Raw genomic sequence first — 16,022 nt, 5'->3', positions numbered from 1 at the left:
ATCTTGCTTGATTGAAACAGCATGTTTGTTGACTATTAGCTTCTTGTACTCCATTCCCTGACAACTGCCTTTTGCTTTTCTATTTTGTGAATGCAACTGCTTTAGGTAATTTGTGTAAGTGAAATGATGTCTTTCTGTGGCTAGCTTACTTTACTTCGCATAATGCTCTCAGTATGCAATCATGCCATATAAAGTTCCTTCTTTTCTAAGGCTGAATTTTGCTCTATTTCAAGTAGTTTTTGTCTTTTAGTTATCCTTCCTTTTGCCAATGGAGGTTTTCAGTTATATTCTATAGTATTATTTATAATAAGTTCCTTGTTTTATGAAGGAAGACTGTTCTTTTCTATACTAACTGGGAAGAGTGGTAACACAGTCGCTCGCTATCACAAATTCTGTAGTTGAGTTTCCCGCATTGGGGAAATCACAAGGGTCAATACATCGGGAGTACAATGGATGCGTCTAGCCCTAGAAAGACCACCCTGTTGATCATTATGTCCTCCTTGACTGGTAGGTATAACTACTTTTTACAGATACAGCAAACCACTGTGTTTTCAAGAAAATAGAAAACAAACCTCAATTAATTTTCTAAGTAGGTAAGAAAAATAGATATAGAGGTCAAATTATACTAGCCTTTGAATGAGAAAAGTTCTATAGTTGGATCATAGTTGCATTTGTACTTACTGTGTGATCTTGGGCAAGTTGCTTAATCTTTCTGATATTCTGTTGTCACTTATGAAAAAATAAGGTAACAAAACCAAACACAAGGATATCTTTGTCTCTGTATCTCTCTGTGTGTCTCTCTGTCTCTGTCTCTCTCTTTCTGTGTCAATGAGTATAAGTAGAGTAAAATCTAAAAGGACATCAAAAGAAGATAAAATTTGGTGATGAAAAAGAAACAGGGGTATCCACAAAATGACACAGGGGATACCAAAGAAGAAAAGTGACTTGGGGGAAAATAAAAGGAGGTGCTAGGATTAGTGAGGGGGTGGGGAGGGAGATAAGGAGGAAGATAATTACTAAAACACACTCTGATAATGTGATAAGGATATTTAATATCATCTTTTAAAGTAATTAAACATAAACATTTAAAAAGATGACAAAGAAGTCTAAATGATAGAAAAACCTGAGAATATAGCTGAAAGTTTGTTCCAAGGCAGGGATTTTGCTGTGCTGAAAGAAGCTACTGAGAAAAGTAATAGAATTCCACTGAAGAAGAACCCAAGAGGGAAGCACTGTTGATCTGAAGAAGCAAGCTGAACTGTATGTCCCTGAGTGTGGCAAAACAAGTAATGTGTCTCTCAGGCACACTTAACCAGTTAACTGTTCTTAGTGGATAGGGTAAATTGGAAGTTAGCCCTGTGGCTATGTAAATAAATGGCACATGAAAGTTATAAATTGAATTAACATGCATTGGGCTGAATTGGCTTTACCTATACAATTAAAAACTTATGGTCTAATCATAAACAGAATAATATGAAGCTTATCTAAATTATTCCAAACTGATAGTTTAATTTTGCCAAATATACTGAGATCCAGCTCAATTTTTAATGGCTAAGGTTTGATATTGACTCTCTAAATTTAGCTTTATTCTAGAATGATGTTTATACATATAGCCTCAAGGCAAGTTTATACTAAGTGCTAAAGAGTATTAACAAGAAATTAATAGTTGTATAGAGACAACCCAATTAGCTTGGTTTAAAACTAAACATAAAGCAAAGAAAAGCAGCCCACAAATCACAATCCCAGAGAACCTAGACAACAATGAGGACCCTAAGAGAGACATACATGGATCTAATCTACATGGAAAGTAGAAAAGGACGAGATCTCCTGAGTAAATTGGAACCATGGGGACCTTGGTAGAGGGTTGAAGAGGAGGGGGAAGGCCGGGAGGGGAGCAGAGAAAAATGTAGAGCTCAATAAAAATCAATTAAAAAACCTTCCCCTGAATAATAAAGCAATAAACACAGTATAGCTATATGGCATAGTAATGAAAACACTTTCTAAGTGCCTATGTGTCTATCTATGCATTTTGACTAGTTTAATCAAATCTATTTAGGAAATAGTATATCTTATCTATTTATGTTCATACCAAGTAAAACCCAGAGTTTAGGACACACTAACCCCTTACTAGGTGTTTCTGTTTGGCATTCAATTGTCAGTAGGAATCACTTGAGGATGACAACCAATTCTTATAGTTTAACATAAAGGGCTGTTTGTAGAGATCTCTGTGTGATTTTCTTTGGGGCTTGCTAGCTGTGGGGTACTGGGTGGGACAGAAACCCCCAACAAGGAGGCCCCTTCATGTTACAAATGGTGCCCATGTGGATAACTGCATCCACAGAAAGCCCGAGAAAGCTTGGGAAAGAAAAAAGCATTTCGGTTTTCAGCCATAGCAGGAAAAAAGGTGTGCTGTTTTAAAATGCTGGCTTTCTGGGCCATCCTGCCAGGAAAAACTCTGACTATTTCAAGCAGGCAGTCCCGATGGACACACTGTTGCAACTTACTTCCTGACAAGGACCCTGAAACTCCATAGGAGCTTTTGAGTGTTGTTTATGGACATACTGTTGCAGCTTGTTTGCTAACAAGGACCTTGAAATGCCTTAGAGTTGTGGCAAAAAACTTCTCCATATTCCTTAGCAAATTAAAGACCCATGTGGTCAGAGGAGGAAAGATATACAGTAAAGAGAGATTCAAAGAGGAAGAAAACCTCTAAATGGTTCACAGTGTATTAAACATATATACAGGCTAAAGGTTAAAGTTCTCAAAGTAAAGGAAGAAAGAAAAAGAAAGAAAGAAAGAAAGAAAGAAAGAAAGAAAGAAAGAAAAAGTTGTCGGTTGTGATGGCGCAAGCTAGTAGGATTTGCCTGAGAGGCAGAGATAGACAGATCTCTGTGAGTTCAAGGATAGCTGGTTTACAGAGGAAATTCCAGGACAAAGATACACGGAAAACCTGTCTCAAAAAGCCAATAGTTAAAAGTAAAAATAAAAGAAATAGAGGTTAAAATAAAGCCACATAAAGATGGAAAATACACGGAGAATCTTTATACTATATGCTATTATGCTCTCTTTAAATTGTTTAACTGCCGAAGAAGCAACAACAGCTGCCAAAAGATATTTGCTTATAAATGCTGTTGAATTAATCCAAGATAGGTATTTTAAAAATATCTTGACTTCAAAATTGAAGTCAAAAGGTATGTTACTTTGGAGAAGAGATTTTGCTTTTGTTTCCACAGAAAACGAGAGGCTCTGGATTTATTCAGAGTTAAGAAAAATCAGCTTTGATCCAGGAAGACCATCTGAGAAATCTCCGGCAGGAATAGATGGCCCAGATGTCTAAGTTCTTCATTCAAAACAGGTTCAAGACTGATGCCTGAGATGATCAAGCCTCACAGGATACTCCAGTCAGGACTTGATGACAATTCTAAATTTTCTTTAGGTCCCCATAAGATTATCAGTGCCTCCAAACAACTGGAAGTAGCTTGGAATACTATACCCACATTCTCAAAAAATGGATTATGGATATTTTCCTTTGTTTTTTTTTTAAAGAGGGAGAAGTGGTGTGGGAGAGTTGTCTGTATTCTGTCCATCATGTTTTAAATAAATGCTGATTGGCCAGGTGGGACATATAGGTGGGAAAACCAGACAGGAAGTAGAAATGATGCAATGAGAACAGGAGAATTCTGGGAAGGAGGAAGTTGATTCTTCCCACTCCTACCCAAACCACCAAAGCAGCAGGATGTGATCTGCCCCACTGAAAAAGGTACTGAGCCACATGGCTAAAATAGATCAGAATAATGGGTTAATATAAGCTACAAGAGCTAATAAGTAGTCTGACCTAATCGGCCAACAGGCTTTATAACTAATAGAGATCTTTATGTGATTTTCTTTGGGGCTAAACAGCTGTGGGAAACTGTGCAAGACAAAAACCACAACAAGCCAGCCCCGTCATATACAGAAATGTTGCATCATTGGTCCAAGAATAATACAGCAACTGAGTTAGCCCTAGCTACCTCTGTGCTATTCATATCTTGAATAAAAGAAAATAAAGTTATGTGGATGTTTTCAAGTAGTGGGTAGGGTTAGATTTCTGAAAAACTTAAGTGAGATAGGTGATATTCCTAAGGTTGCTAGCAAGTATATATATGCAATTTGTTAGATAACAGTCAATAATGTGCTGATTAAAGGAAGGAGGATAGGAAGAAAAAGGAAGGTCAGAGAGGAAGAAGAGAGAAGTAAAGAGAAGAGGAGGGGGTAACTGAGAGGGAGAGGAGAAAGAGAAGGGAAAGGAGGAAGGGAAGGAGGTAGGTAGGGATAGAATGCAAACTTCAACTTGCTTAGAAATTAGAAATGCAAAGTTATTCATCATGCTTTCTCCTATCTCAGAATCTCTTGATAGCCTCTAGCAAGAGTGTAAGTCTCACTCAGTGATAACTTTTGAAAGAACTATAAATATGTTATCATAACATCAAATTTGCTTCTCTAATGTGTATTCTACTACTATAAAATCGTACTCAAAGAGTAACCAAATAGTGTCATGCTTCAGGATGTCATGAGAATCCAAGACCAGACATGATCATAGAATGAGACATAAGGAACATAGCAATAAAATGATCCCTAATGGCATATTTCTATACCCATAGATCAAGGCATTGCTTAATCCTCAGGAGAGAAACTTATTCCAGTGAATGACAGTTAACAGTCTGGACAGCGACAGAGGGCAAGAGACTTTGGGACACTCAGCCTTAAACAGGATGTCTTTATCAAACCCCTCTTCTCAAGGTTTTAAGGATTTAGGCAGAAGAGATTATAAGACTGTAAAGAGCCAGTGGTGGTGGATGGCTCCAAGCAAATAGCTTCTTCCAAGACAGAACAGGACTAATACACATGAACTCACAGAGACTGGGACAACATGCACAGGACCTTCACAGGTTTAAATCAGAAAAAGGTCCTGCCCTGAGAAAGGGAGGTGAACACAAAATTCCATCCCTATCCAAGAAGCTATTTGGAATTGATGCCTGGTCATAAATGAGAAAGCAGTTTTCTCTAATGGAATGCCACTGGATATAAACCATACTCCAGAGCAGGCCCCATGTCTAGGAATAGTTGGCCAGGACAAAACAGACTCTTTTTAAATGAGCTTCCTGTTTTAAATTGATATTTTTTTTAATCCACCCTTTCCAAAGAACATGAAATTGAGTAGGAAGGATCTGGAAAGAGGTATGTGAGCAGGAAGAATATGATCTGAAAACATTGTCTGAAAATTTTTTTAAATAAAAAAGGGATGACAATTGTTTCTACATACTATAAGGTGAATGAGATCACTAAACAAGACAATGAAAATGAAACAAATATGAGAATATTAAAAGGAATCTCAGAGATACTCAGTAAAAGGAAAGCTTCTGGAAGAGGCTGTAAAAAGGGATTCGATGTTCATGAAAGAGGAAAAAAGATTGGAGTTAGGAAGCTACAAGCGGGGATCAGAGTATTAGCAGGGTGGTAGAGATGGAGGGAAAGGAGGATAACTAAATCACACTCTGTTCCAAAATGTCATAACAACATTTAAAACTTTATATACTAATTTAAAAATTGACAATTAAAAATGATTGGAATTATGCAGAGAGAGTCTAACTTGGAGGTCTCCATCAGGTCCCTCACCTAGCAACATGGGGCATCCTGTGAAAAATGGTAAGGAACATTGAAGGAGTCAGAGGGGATGGAGGACACCAAGAGAACATTGCCCACCCAATCAACTAACCAAGGCGCATAGGGTCTCACAGAAACTGAAGTGGCGGGCACAGGGCCTTCATGGATCTGTTCAGGCCCTCTGCGTATATGTCATGGCTGTTAGCTTGGTGTTATTTGTGGCACTCCTAACAGTGGGAGTGTATGTAGCTCTGATTCTTCTTGCCTGCTTTTGGGACTCTTTTCTTCCTGTTGGATTGCCTTGTCCTGTCTCAATATGAAGGCTTTTGTCATGTCTTATTGTATCTTGTTTTGTAGTGTTTGGTTGTCTCTTGGAGGCCTGCATTTTCTTTTTTGATGGGAGATAGAGGGGGTGTAGTTCTGGGGAGATGGGGAGGAGGGAGAAGATAGGAGGAGTTGAGGAAGTGGAAACTGTGGTCAGGATGTATTGTATGAGAGAAGAATCCATTTTCAATTAAAACTGTTTGGAATGATTTTTGTCTTTGTGATTAGAGATGGAAGAGCATGCAGAGAACATCTAATGGAACCCCATTTTCTTTATGACCCAGGAAGGCAAAAGCATTGCTGGAAGTAGCAGAGGAAATTAGTGGCCAAGCTTGACATTGGAATGTTCTGGTGATCCTCTACAGCAGCATACGGTGAATGCTTCCAATGCCTCAAGGTGTTTCACTAAACATTGATGCATAAGACAAAGCCAGCACTTATCCTTTCAAGGGAATCAAATGAGCTCTCAATTCAATTCAATTCAATTCAATTCAATTCAATTCAATTCAAAGAACTATTCAATAATACAAAAATATTCCATTTTAGCCTTATTATAGTCACTTTCCCTTTTAATTATATGGACATCTTATAAACATGGCCTTCTGACTAGCTCCATTTGTCTTTTGCTTTACTTTCCTTTGCTCAGACCACATTGCCATATGTGAAGTATTCTTTTTCCTCTTTCATATCAGATGTAATTCAAACCATCTTCAAGCCAATCTCTTATATCCTCAAAAAATACTTCTCTATCTTTGTGGAAATATGATAGTTATATTGAAAGATACTTTATTAACCATTTAGTATATCTACTTTCTCTGTTAGATCGTTGAAAAACAGTAATACACCTTCACCATTAAGACTTTTCTACTTTCTAGAGAAAGATACAGATGTATTATCAAATTAATGTACAATGTCATTAAAGCTGCTGCAATGGAAATATACAGATACACAGATAAACAGAATAGAATGGTTCATAACTATAATCATAAAACTTGAAAAAGTGGAAAGATTGTGAGTTCAACTCCAATCTAGCTATATAGTATCTTTCAGGCCAACTTGGCCTATACAAACAGTCCCTGTCTTAGAAAACCAAATTCCAAAAATTGAAAATGAAACATAATAAAATAATTTATGAGCAGTGACTATATTAGAAAAGTTTTTGTAAAAGTGAATTGGAAGGAAAGCAACAAAAAGAAAGAAGAATGAGTGAGGCACAGTGGTATGACAGAGCATGTCACATTTAGTGGATATGGAAATTTGATTGAACTGAATTGTAATGGAAATATACTGAAAAAAATATCTGAAATTGCAAGTTATTTTTATGCATGTGCATATGTTTGGTAGTGTGGGTATGCTTGAATGGAGTAAGAAAATCAAAAGTGAGAAATCAATTTGGGGAATAATACAGGAACTAGTTCACAGAAAGTTAATAAGGATCCTGAACACCATTCTAGAAGAGTTAAGTTCATCTTGTGAGTAATGAGATGCTTACAACAGGATGCATACTGAAAAAGGAATGCCGACAAAAGAAAAGGAAAATGTCTAAGTGTTGCAGCTGCATTATGGTTTACTATAGATGGAACTGAGGCAGTAGGTTCGACTGTATTGCAAGTTCCTTAGAAACAAAGGTTACGTCTTCACATTTCCTCTTTCAACTACTTAATTTCTCATTTTACTTCCTCAGTTTGTCTCTTGAGTGGTGGCAGAATCTTTTGTATTTGCAACAGAAACACATGCATAACTGGTAAGATTCTATGCCATACATTTAAAAGAAACTTATGTTATTAACTCATCTACGGGCAATACACCCTTAGTTATTTCAAAAATTGTCATTAGTTTGAGTTGGAGGTATCTTTGAGATCATGTTCCAGTGGAACATGTGTCAAAACTGAAGCCTGGAGTTGGTAATAGTGTGGTGATGACTTGCTCAAGAACACACAATTAGCCCAACATAGTGACACACACCTTTCACCCCAGTACTCAGGAAGCAGAGAAAGGCTATGTAGATAGTTCCAGGCCAGCCAGGGGTGCTGAATGATACCCTGTCTCAACAATCGACCAATCAATCAAGCAAGCGAGTGAGTGAGCAGGCAGGCAGGCAGGCAGACAGGCAGACAGGCAGGCAAGCAACTACTGAGAAAGCCAGCATTGGAAGGTAGCCGTTTATCATACCCTGGTTTGGCATACAATGACAGCCAGAGCAATTCTGCTTCCACAAGGCTGCATCCATCCTTATTTGTTGCTCTTAATCTCATCAGCGATATTTTGCAGATAGCCTATTGAGGTTATCATTGTGATCAAGAGCTGCAAAATTCCAGCATTTGTTTCTCTGGTTTTTTTTTGTTTTGATTTGAAGACATGGTCTCACTATGTATTTCAGGCTGAACTTGAACTCATAATCCTGCCTTAGCATACTGAGTACTGGAATTACAGGTATGCACCACTGTCCTGGCTCAGTTTTCTGTTATTTGCTTTTCTTCGGTGGTATTTATCAACTTTTATGTGGATGACAGAAATCTCTTACCAAGAATCTACTTGCTTAAACTTTACTCTCTCATTTTCTGCTTTCTATTCAACTGCTATGCATGAATCATTTGACTTTTTAAATTTTTCAACTATGTTCCCTCTCAAGTTATCTCCCCAAGAGACTTTTCTGTTGTCTTTTTCTTTATTATATAAGTAGCTTTATAATTATGGGTGCATAAAATCTAGTAGTCATATTTGATGCCACCCCACCCTTATTTTTCATCAAGTTCTGTTGGGTCTGATTTTGAAGTAAATCTTTGACTCTGTCTTATCACCTTAGTTCAGGATCCTTTTCTCCTCATTTGTTGTCTACTTGAAGGCACTTGAACACTATATCTTTTTTGTACGTCCCAGATGAACCTGGGAGCATGAGACATCATTGCTTATACTTCAAGGTCCTTGAGTCCTCTGTGAATGTATCCATGTCCATGTTCTACTACTTCATCTATCATTGTTCAGTAATTTGTGTGTGTGTGTGTGTGTGTGTGTGTGTGTGTGTGTGTACTCTTGTTTGCATGACTACTTAGGCAGATATGAACCCAGTAATAAGAGTGAATGTGCTTTGTTAAGTTTTGCTCCTTTTTCCTAACTGGTCAATTTCAGAAAAGTAACAAAAGTTTTGAGTACCTTTTTATTAGTGCACTTAACTTCTAAAGATGGATGTCTAGGGAGCAAAGCAAGAATCTCATTTTTGGGGGGTGGAATGTGGGTGCCGTTGTGCAGAAATATAAATAATTGTGTAAAGTAAAAATGAAATTTGGATGCCTCTAAAGGGGTAGAGGCTATTAAAAAATACTTGAAAAATATTTAAAAAGTGAAGATCACTATGAGTTCAAAACTGACTAGGTCTGAAGTTGATAAGAATCTAAAGATACAATGATGTCTTTGATTATGAGCCTGGGTGAGGCTGATGATGTGTGTTTTGAAATTGAAAACAGAGAATATCAAAAGATTAAATCAGTAGGTGGATGCAGTTTTATAATTGTTTTGGTTTCAATGCTTCCTAAAGACTTCCCTTACCTTTCTAGTAAATGATGGTCTGTGTGTATGCTGTTGGAGGTCTGCCAGCAGGGGTGGGGTGGCTAGGCTAGGGCCAAAATAGAAGGGGAAGTGGAATAGGCTGAGACTTGGGGCTCAGTCTCCTCCAACAGATACTTCCTCCATTTTTGCTGGGCAGTGGCAAGATCTAGGTAATATATTTGTGAAGATGCAGCTCAGCATAGCCCCAAGTTGTTTGAGTAAGTCCCAAGTGCCTTCTTCTTCTCTATGTAACTTAGTACTGTGACATGAAAAATACTGTAGTGTTGCTCATCTTGTAAGTCTGAGGTCAGACAGAATAGGAATTCTGCTGTATTAATCTTTTGATAGAGCAGCCACTCACTAATATTAGATGGATATGCAAACTAATAGGAAGAGCAGCAAATGTGAGTGTTTTATAAACTGAAAACACTATAGAAATACAAAAGTCTTGATTATTCCTACTCATACAAGAATGAATTCAGGTTTTAATTTCTGATACTGATTTTGGCTGCCTAATCCTTCACTTCTCTCATTTGGTACTTACATTATGCCTATTATCTGTACCTATAATACAGCCATCAATATTTTAATATCATGTATTTCAACATGTAGGAATCTTGTGTTCCTAGTGAAATCCTCTTGGGCAGCAGAAAAAAAAAAGCCAGTTATCTTCCCGAGCACAATGACCTCAAGGCCCCATCCCAGTGATGGCTTTTATAAAAGTATGGATTAAAAATGCTTCTTGAGGGGTAGGCTATTGATTGTTTGGAGCAAGGTAACCCATCTTTCATAAGGATTTATCTATATAAAGTAAGCTGTAGCTATGATTCCATGTTTTTTTCCACGGTGATAATAAAAGATCTTGGGTCAGAGAGAGAATAATGTACCTAGCCTATCATTCCAATAAGTAAGTTTTTTTTCCCTCTTGGTATTTCCAAGAATATGATTAACAGCATTTCCACTGCTATCGAAAGCTCCAGGTGTGCCGAGACTGCACTGGTGACAGCTCTCAGATGTTGCTTTAACAAGAGCTTATTTTAAGACAGGCAGCTCTACTGTTGGATAGTTGAAATGTAAACACAGGACATTATGAAGCTTCAAAGAACCTTAGTTGGTGGCATTCAGAGTTGAAGATACTGCACACAGTAGTCAGGTCAGTTGTAGGCAAGACCTAACCAGAAGGGAAATGCAAGGAATGGAAAGGCTACTGAGATCTTGATGAGTGCATAAATGTTGGTATGTGGTGGTGGGTATGTCTACCCCTTAATTGAATGATAGAAATATGTTACAGAAAATCTACATCTTTTTGAACATTTTGTAAGGACAAGCTAGATGGACCAGGGTCTTCCAGACTTAAATAACTCTGCGCCAATTAACCGCAGTTTGGAATCCCTTGAAACACTGTTGATCACAGCTAGCTCTCAGTCATGCTCTTAGCTTCTTAGTATTTGGACCTCTGACTCTTGGAAGCAAACTATCTGTTATCAAGAAAATAGTTTATGTTAAATAAAAATTCAAGTTAAGATCAAGCATTAAGGTTAATCATCTTGGGATGAAAAGCAGCATGACACCCAGAGACTACCTAAGAACTTTGGAACAAGTACATAGGATATACCAGAGCTATTTTTGCATTGTTATTGTTAGCTCAGCTTCATTTAGCCTATTTTAGTTCATGACAGCACAAGTATAATCCTATGCAAAACCAAAGGCTACAGATCTGACAGATGAGAATACTTATTCAGTCTTGGGCTTTAAAACTGAAAATTGTGATGCCAAATTATCATCTTCACTCATTTTTTATTGTTTTTATTGAGATATACATTTTTCTCTGCTTACCTTCCTTCTTCACTCATGTTTATAGATATGGAATTGAGGAAAAATAAAAAAGCAAAAACCAACCAAGCAAACAAACCAAAAACTTTGAACAAACAAAAATCCGTGATTGGCTCCAAGACTCCTTAAGTCTGTATCTCAACTCTTTTTTGTTTTTTGCCAATTTGGTTAAAGTGGAACTTCAAATGTTTGGAATGTATTCATTCCACAAGCATTAGAATAAAAAATAATATTTTGTTCATCAAAAGGGAAACCAACCATGATGTAATAACATGAGGTAGAACAACACGAATAAGCAGAGTACAAGATTAAGTTGCAGTGCAAGCTATGTTTAAACAAGAGCCCTCTACTAATCTACGAAGAATTCTGAAAAGCAGAGGTAATTGTAATTTGAGGATGTTTTAGGATCACAATTGTAATATGGATTAATGTACTTATGATGTCCATATTTATCTAACTGGATTAAATGGCTTCCTCTATTGGTTTTTTCTGGGCATGAGGATATGCCACTACTTGCAATGAATCTGCCAGACTTTATAGAAGTTGTATTTCCTCAGTAAATACCAACAAATTGCCCCTCCACTTTGTGAATCAATCTTTTCTATAGAGGTGAATAGTATATTTGTTAGATGTTTGCTCATGATAGGAAAGTTTTTCTCAGCAGTCCTTGAATCATATTATATATGTGTTCACACGGCCAAAAACCCAGATGACATTGAGTTATGGGTAAAAGTAGTTGTAAGGTGTTTCTATTTTGCTATTCAATGTATGATCATATTTGTGTATATTATATACATAAATATATAATGTGTGTATTTATTTGTATGAAAACAGTTTGCATTATGACTATCTGATATACAAATGGCTTTAGGACACAGTAGCGGAGTACTTGTATTACATTCTAAAATGTAATGGAAAATGTTATTTTGATACTTAGATTTTTATTTTAAGAATCAGCAGGTTTAATGAAGGTAGGCTAATAAAAAGTAGTATGATCAAGTAAATACTTCTTAAATGCTATTTTATTCTCAGAATTCACTTTAAAGCATACAGCTACTGGCATGCACTTCTAAAGGCAAACCTGGTGCTAGATCATAGCAGCACACCTTTGCCCTACAGGTGAATAGAGAGTGGGAAGCAACGAGCCCTGTGCTCTCCCATGTGCATTCGGTTGTGTGATATGTTTCTGTTTCTGAGTTGAATGCGCTTTAAGCAAAACCCTTTGGATGATGACTTGAACTGTGAAGTTGCTTTCACTTATGTCATTGTAATGTATTTGGAAAAACACCCCTATGGCATTTGATATGCAAAGAAACCAAAAAATACTGATAATCGGTAACTTGTTAGAAAGAACAAAACTGGTTGAATGCCAAATCCAAAGCTAGGATGAACTCCTAGTTCTCTGGTCTAGATTTCTTCCTATTGAGATAGCCACAGGACAATTTGGAGTACCTACTGGTAGGCTACAAAAAAACTTAACGAATTCCAGCTGGAAGAGACCTTGAGGCAGACCTTTCCAGTGCTTGAGTATGTTAGAGTATTTAATGGTCATATTTGTGTTCATAATGTGTATGAGACAAACTGCTAGTTATTTCTGGTTGGGGGAGTTAAAAAATAAATAACCTATTTGAGAGAAAGATAGATAGAGAGAGAGAGAGAGAGAGTGAGAGAGAGTGTAAGGAATGGTATATTTGAGGGTTAGAGGGAGGAAATGGAAAATGATGTAATTGAATTTTAATTTCTAAAAAAACTAAATTAATAACCTGGTACCTCTGAACTTACTGGTTTAATTATCTCACATTGTTACATTCTTTATGTTTTATAGTCACAGCAGCACTGTAATTTCCCCTAAACATAGGGGCTATGTCTTACCTACTTTGGAGGTAAGACTTTGTTTGTATTGAGCTTGAACAATACTTGCTTTATTGGCTTATAGTAAATTTGAGGTAGGAAAGGAGAAATAGTAAAATAGATGAAAGTAAGTAGCTCCGTGGTAGCTAAGCACACTCAGAAACCTGGGTTCAATTCCTACTGTTGCCCCCACTCAAAAGATAAAAGTAGCAGTCCACAGGGAGCTATGCTAATTGAGAATTTATTATAATTACCATTCATTGCATCAAAGTCCCAAAGTTGTGCATGTCCCTTGAGTATCAGTGTATTCCCATTAGATTTCCTCATTATCAGTCCTTGATACCCGAAAGGAAAATTTAAGTCCATGGGCCATGGAAGAATCTTTTTTCTCAGACAAAGAGTTTGTAAGTGCATCAGAAGTTTGATTAAAGGTAAGAGAAAGCAGGTAATGGGAAGTGAAAATGGATGGCAGTAAATTAGGAAGACATTGATATGGCAGATTCAACCTTGCCCTGATCTGTGAACTTTTCTGTTTTGATTGATTGGATCATGGTCTAGATTATTTTTTGTAGGACCTGAATGGCTAGCATAATTAGGATTTGCAAAGAATGGGAAACAGCATCTTTAAAAGAGAGAGATAGATGTAAATATAGTATATTTGATTGTGTTTATTTACTATGTAGGCACAGGTAGCTTTTAGTCACAATTGGCGTATTAATTGTAAAATATTGACTGGAAATAGTATTTCGGTGACTTAAACTTGATGTCACAGCTATGATAAACTTACAATTGTTATGACAAATAATGTTGCTATGAACATAATTGAGCACATGTCCTTGTAGAACAATTGAGCATCCTTTGGATATCTACCCAAAAATAGTATTACTGGGTCTTGAGGACGGTTGTTTCCTAATTTTCTTAGAAATCACCACAGTGATATCCAAAGGGACTGTACCAGCTTGTGTCCCCACCAGCAATGCAGAAATGTTCCTTTTACCCCACAACCTCTCCATCATAAGTTATCATCAGTATTTTTGAACTTGGCCATTCTTACAGGTGTAAGATGGAATCTCATAGCCAGATACTGGAAACAACCTAAATGCATCTCACCAAAGAAGGGATAAAAAAATGTGGTACATTTACACAGTGGAGTACTACACAACAGAAAACCAAAATGACATCTTGAAATTTGCAGGCCAACGGATGGAGCTAGAAAACATCACATTGAGTAAGGTAACCCAGACCCCGAAAGATAATTATCGTATGTACTCACTCATAAATGGTTTGTTTTTAAGCATAAAGCAAAGTAAACCAGCCTACAAATCACAATGAGAACCTAACCAAAAATGAGGACCCCAAGAGACACATACATGGATCTAATCTACATGGGAAGTAGAAAAAGACAAGATCTCCTGAGTAAATTGGGAACATGGGGATTGTGGGAGAGAGTAGAAAGGGAAGGGAGAGGCAGGGAGGGGATCAGAGAGAAATGTAGAGCTCAATAAAATCAATAGAAAAGTTACAATTGTTTAGACACAAATTTCAGCTAAAATATGCTTTGGTCATGGTACTTTATAAAATATTATAAAGTGTTTTCTATCATTCTTAAAAAACACTCTACAAACAAATCCAAGTTAGCTGCCCTCTAAATATACTTGGCATGGCAGCTTTGATTTCAAAACAATTGTAGAGACAGGGAATTAGATGCACTGGACTTAAAGAGGCAGTGCTTGCCAATCTATCTGGATACCATTGAAAATAGTCAGTAATTCTGACTGCTCAGAAGAAAAAATGCTCTTGCCCAAGCATTTGATTAAGTCATATGGTTTCGTAGCTATGTGTTAACCTAGTGAGTTTTATTCTGTTATAAAGTAGATCATAGGTATTTTTTCTATTTATCTGCAGCTGAGATGCCTTTCTTTTTATAGTCTTTAGCCAACTTGCCAATTTCTAGCAGTGAAGTGTGCATTAAGGAAATCTCTTAACTTGTTTGAGTCTCTTTTCATTTGTCAAAACAAGGGGGTTGAGGGAGGGGGAGCATGAAGACCAGAGTGAGAATGAGGGCAAGGAGGGAGAGGGAGAAACATTCCCCCTCAATTATAGGATGCTGAGACGTTTAAACGTGGAAAACTTCCTTGTGAAAATTCTATGTCAGCCTTTACTGTTCGGCTTACCTGCAGCAGTCACTGTACACTCTCTTTCCACCTTAAAGGCAGTGACCACTGCCTAGAAAAGTTCCCCTGCAGCCTTACATAAGAGCTCAAAGTCTATTTTGCACTTCTGGCTAAATTGTAAAGGCGCTGGAGGCATGGGGAGTGTCGCCTCGACAGTTTGCTGTACTGCGCCTGACAGAAGATCAGATCTTTGGCCAAGAACCAAAGCAGAAAGAATTCAGATTATCGGTCTAATTTAAAGCAGATAAGGCAGAGCAGTTACTCCAAACTCTGAGGTATTTGGTAAAATCTGCCATCAGCTGAACTTTACTCCATACACCCAATTTCCTTACCTGCTGATTCTAAGCGTCACAGTTTAAGGTCCTTTCAAGTTTGCTTCCTAAGATGCAAATCTTCAGAAAGCTTTACCTGTAAGTCCCCTGGAGAGCTAGCCCTGGGTAGTGAGCCGCAGAACAAATCTTGATCCTCTGGATGGTCCAATCCATTCACAGCGTGCCTGCTCTTTAGGAAAAGCTTCTTTTCAAGAGGAGAGACGTCAGGACGTGGCACGTTTGGTAGCCAGTATATACCGATTCTTCTTCCTCTTTCTGATTAGTCCTCAAGCTGCTTAAACCACGCCAGAGTTTAACTTCCCTGGTGCAAAGTGGGGGA

The 16,022-nt window shown here is 37.4% G+C and overlaps 1 protein-coding gene and 1 non-coding gene across 2 annotated transcripts in view; both read right to left on the bottom strand.

The window, feature by feature from the left end:
• The window catches only part of LOC121444815 (cysteinyl leukotriene receptor 1), a 31,301-nt gene extending 15,492 nt beyond the window's left edge, over window positions 1–15,809 (bottom strand). Inside the window, exon 1 of the mRNA XM_041646721.1 lies at window positions 15,704–15,809. The gene's annotated coding sequence lies outside the window, so the exon portion shown is untranslated. The remainder of the gene's footprint in view (window positions 1–15,703) is intronic.
• Window positions 353–515, bottom strand: LOC121444821. The gene has a single exon (XR_005973827.1). It is a non-coding gene; the product is annotated as a U1 spliceosomal RNA (small nuclear RNA).
• Window positions 15,810–16,022: the final 213 nt, after the last annotated feature.

Source organism: Microtus oregoni, unplaced genomic scaffold, assembly GCF_018167655.1.
Source record: "Microtus oregoni isolate MIOR12 unplaced genomic scaffold, Mior012 000142F_ref0000161, whole genome shotgun sequence".
Taxonomy (NCBI): domain Eukaryota; kingdom Metazoa; phylum Chordata; class Mammalia; order Rodentia; family Cricetidae; genus Microtus; species Microtus oregoni.
Note: the sequence above shows the minus strand (reverse complement) of the source record. Positions and strands in the feature narration are given on the sequence as shown.